General features: G+C 34.7%; 1 non-coding gene across 1 annotated transcript; it reads left to right on the forward strand.

The window, feature by feature from the left end:
* The first annotated feature begins 3543 nt into the window (after nt 1-3543).
* LOC121978870 lies at nt 3544-3653 on the forward strand. Its single transcript, XR_006111205.1, has one exon. It is a non-coding gene; the product is annotated as a small nucleolar RNA R71 (small nucleolar RNA).
* Nucleotides 3654-5083: the final 1430 nt, after the last annotated feature.

The raw sequence follows: 5083 nt of genomic DNA on the forward strand, positions 1-5083 counted from the left end.
TTCTAGCTTCTTTGTAAGAGCATCCATTTTTGTAGATATCATAGTGATTGCATCTACATCAAATGTAACACCCATAGGATCCCTAGAAATTTTACATGAAATTATGCATGATTAAATAGGTTTCATGTGGATTCTTCTTTAAAAAAAATATATAAAATAAAAGGAACCAAAAAGAGGCATGACCAAGGATTGAACCTTGGACCTCTTAGTAAGTGGTTCCATGTTATAACCAGTAGCCCTAACAAGGGTGTGCTGATATGAAAAGAGGGAAATTATGGTTAAAGGTAAGGAAAGTGAAGGCTCTCTCACTAAAGAGGAGAAGTCCAAGTTTCTTTCTTCTTCTTACAATGAAAAGAGAGTTTTACTTCCTCCCTTCATTTAGGATGAGTAAAAGAAAAAGGAAGGAAAAATTCATTTTTCCTTCTTCCTTTCATTTGGAATAAAAGGAGAAAAGAAAGAGAAAATTTTATTTTTCTTCTCTTCCTCCTCCCTTCTCCTCTCCACCGAAACTAAGCTTCATCTTCCTCACCATTGCTGAACCAAGCAAGAAGGTTTTCTCTCTAGGAAAAGCTTCACAACCAAGGGTACTTCTCTTAGAGGATTAAGCGAGAGATATAAGTATCCCATCACTTGCAGTACAATAGTTTTCGTACGCTTTATGTTTAAAGGTTGTTAAAAAAAAAAAGAAAGAGACTTAGGGATTTCCTTGCAAGTTTCGGCCAAGATGAGGAGTTGTGGTCACTTAGGGTTGTCAAGTTTACAATTTATGCTACATGTTGTACAAATAAAACCTAGAACTTTACTTAGGTTTCGGCCAAGATGGAACATAGGGTTTAGATCAAAGTGTTGAACCCTAAACATGATTGTTTATGCTCCTTCATGATACATGATTTATTACATGTTGTTAGTTAAGTTTTCATGCTACATGTTGTATAAATAAAACCTAGAACTTTACTTTAGGTTTCGGCCAAGATGAAACATAAGGTTTAGATCAAAGTGTTGAAATCTAAACATGCTTGTTTATGCTCCTTCATGATACATGATCTATTACATGTGGTTAGTTAAGTTTTCATGCTATATGATGTATAAACAAAACCTAGAATCTTACCTTAGGTTTCGGCCAAGGATGAACACAAGGTCTAGGGCAAGGTTTTGAAATCTAACCATGCTTGTTTTATGCTTCCTCATGATGTATGATTTCCTATGCAATGCTAGGTTAAATTTCCATGGTTTATGTTGCATGAAAAACCTAGAAACCTTATCCTTAGGTTTCGACCAAGGTTGAATTAGGGGCTTAGAGAAAGTTGTAGAATCTAACTATACTTGTTTATGCTTCCTCATGATGTATGATTTTATATACAATGTTAGATTGAATTTCCATGTCTTAAGTTGCATGAAAAACCTAGAAACCTTATCCTTAAGTTTCGGCCAAGGTTGAATTAGAGGCTTAGAGAAAGTTGTAGACCTAAACTATACTTGTTTTATGCTTCCTCATGATGTATGATTTCCTATGCAATGTTAGGTTAAATTTCCATGGCTCATGTTGCATGAAAAACTTAGAAATACCACCTTGAGGTTTCGGCGAAGGTTGAATATTAGAGTTAGAACCTCACTTATGGTTACCAAAGGACTCACTTGCTATGCTATGTAGGTTGTAAAAGTTTCATGTTTTAAATTGATTAAAGGAAAATTTAAAACATGCCTTTATGTTTCGGCCAAGATAAGAAGAATAAGGTTAAGAAGCTACCTAGGGTTCCTAAGGTCTTACATGTTATGATTCATGATTATGAGGACTTAGGTAGTTGATTTCATGTCTCCATGTGGTTTGAAAATCTATGATGTATGTTTATATGTCTCGGACAAGCATGATTTAGGGCTTGTAAGAAGTTTCAACACCTTAATCATGCATGATGTTGAATCTTATGATATGATATGGATTTTCATGTCACCATGTTAATTGATATGTGCACTTCATGTTATCATGTTATGTTTTTATGAGATACTATATAATGTGCACTTCATGTTATCTTGTTATGTTTTTATGATATGCTATATGTTATGTGCACTTGGTGCCATCATGCTATGTTTATGCAAGGCTTATGTAAGATGAAAAGCCTAAGAGATGCTTCCCTTAAGTTGGGATCAAGAGCACTCTTCATGATATGACAAGAATATGAAATGTTATGAAATGACAAGAACATGATATGTTATGATATGACATGATATGACATGCTATTTTACTTTGTATGGCTTGTACCAAGGGTGGGCTCCACAAGCGCCCCTAGGTCGATGGTCTATGAAACGGGCCTAGTAAAAGGGGTGGGATCCTACGTGCCCCTAGGTCGATGGTCTATGAAACGGGCCTAATTCCTAGTAGGTTCAAGATTTGCTACCTTGGATCTATTTAGGATGCGCACATTTATGTATGTATGTGGTACAAGCCGAGCCCTCATGTTGAGATTATGTTTAAGTATGTATATGATATATGTTTTCAAAAAGGACATCTTGCACATATACTCATTTCATGTTTTCAAAAGAACATCTTGCATCTACAAGTTCATGGTTTTCTTTTTGTTTACTTAAGATGCTCTTGAAAAGATGTCTATGATACTTATATGATCATGTTACTCCTTTAAGTTATGCTCACATGATATGATATGACTTATGTTTATGCTCACATGATATGATATGACTTATGTTTATGCTCTCACATGATATGATATGACTTATATTTATGCTCTCACATGATATGATATGCCTTTTATGTGTATGCTCTCACATGTTATGTTATGTTTTACCAAATGAACATGTTATCACTTTATGTTCATGCATGATTCATGATTTTTGTGAGTAGGAAAGGGACTTACTAAGCCTATGGGCTTATAGTTTTTATATTTCCTTGTACTGCAAAAAAAGAAAAGGAATGACTAAACTAAGAGAAGCAGCAGGAAGGACAAGAGTGTGTGTGGCAGTGACACGGTGGAAGAAAACTGCTATATGTTTTTAAGTTCTAAGTTGCTTATGAACCATGTGTTATCTTTATGTTTTGATAGTACTTTAACTAGTATGGATAGTTATGCACTTATATTCTTTATGTTTCATGCTAGTATGCTTATGATAACATGAAATATGCTTCAAGTAGTTGGTATTAATTAAGTTGTATGCATGAATACTAGTAAGTCTACATGTTCAGTATGATAAGCATAATGATTAGTGTAGATTTGAAAAAATTAAATAACTATTTCCGCTGTCATGATTTTATATGTATGCACGTATGTAAGTAAGTAACCCCGCCCCTTCTTAAGCAGTGGGAGGGCGGGTGTTACATCAAATTTCCCTGATGTCTTTGTTGGGTTTGAATAAGAATAGCCCCCACTTCTTTCAGTTGCCCATTGATGATGATTCTATGCTACACTTTCAATTATATCTTCGGCCTCATCTAAACTCTTATTCATAAGTGCCCCTCCAGTAGTTGAATCTAGGGGCACCTTAGTATGGTAGTTGATGCCGTTATAAAATGTGTGCAACACTAACCACTTCTCTAATCCGTGATGTGGGCATTGTCTGAGCATATTATTGTATCTATCCCATGCTTCAAATGAGGATTCAGTGTCTGACTGCCTGAAGTTTGCAATAAGATTTCTTATATGAGTTGTCTTGCTTGGAGGATAGAACTTGTCTAAGAATTGCTGCTCACATTGCTCCCAAGTGGTAATGCTATTTGGAGCTAAAAAATTCAACCATCGTTTGGCTCTATCTCGTAAAGAAAACCCAAATAATAATAATCTCACTGCTTCTGAAGGAACACCATTCATTTTCATGGTACCCCTGATTTCATAGAAAACTTTCAAGTGTTGATTAGGATCTTCATACAGTCCTCCACCAAATTGATTTTGTTGCACCATAGTGATTATTGCAGGCTTTATCTCAAAATTATTGGCTTCAATAGATGGTCGAATAATACTTGAACGAAGCCCTCTAGAATATAGTGTTGCATAATCTTTAAGTGGTTTGTTCACTATGTTTAAGTGTTCTTGTTCTTCTTGTTGTCTTTACGAGGTTTTTCTTCTATGAAAGATTCTATTAATTTCATGATCAAGAGGAAATAAATCTCCTGCAAAGTTAGATCTTTACATACACAAGAACAAGATTGCAAAATTTGATTTACAAAGAAAAGAATAAAGAACCAAAGAATTTGATTTACAAACAAAAAGAATGAAGAATGCAATAAAAGAATGCAAAGAAAATTTAAAGAACAGAATTAGAAAACTAGTTACAAGTTAGATGTAAGAAAAAATAAAGAAAAGTTTAGTCTAACTCAAATGATAACCTCTAATGTTATAGACGTAGTCCTTGGCAACGGCGCCAAAAATTTGTTACGTCTCCGTAAGTGTACAGATACGTTGTCAGTAATATAAAAAGATATCGTATCCACATGGACTAGTTATAATCACTAAAGATGTATCAAAACGAATTAGTTAAACAAATGAACAAAAATTACACGAACTAAAACAAAACTAGAAAATAGAAATAGAAAGGTAATGCAGGAAACTAGGTCTTATGGAAGTTCTAGGAGATTTGGTTTCTTTGTAATACTTATCAATGTAATATGGTCTACCAACCCTATCCTCAATTGTCATGCATTTGTAAGAAATTGCCGGTTATATTCTGCAGAAAACACCGACTAGGGACATTAATCTACACCTTAGAAACTAAATAGAAACGATCCCTATGAAGTCTGTTAACGGGGCAGCCTTGTCACGATGCCCCTTGGTCATACAACATAGAAATTCATCACTAATCAATTCACATCAAGATATAAGGTACATCCCATTCATCTATCCCTCTTCTTTGTAGATTCTTGCATCACCCTTCAAGGTGATCCCCTAAATATCTGTTAACGGGGCAACCCTGTCACGACACTCCTCGATCATACAATCTAGAGAATTCCTCTACAAGATCCACAAGAATTACAAACATCCAATCAAGAATGGTAATTAGATCCAAACACAACAATCCACACAAGATTGAATTGATATAAAACATAACAACATCATTGAAACAAGAAGTTGGCATATCCATG

This window comes from Zingiber officinale, chromosome 4B (genome assembly GCF_018446385.1).
Source record: "Zingiber officinale cultivar Zhangliang chromosome 4B, Zo_v1.1, whole genome shotgun sequence".
In the NCBI taxonomy this organism is placed as follows: domain Eukaryota; kingdom Viridiplantae; phylum Streptophyta; class Magnoliopsida; order Zingiberales; family Zingiberaceae; genus Zingiber; species Zingiber officinale.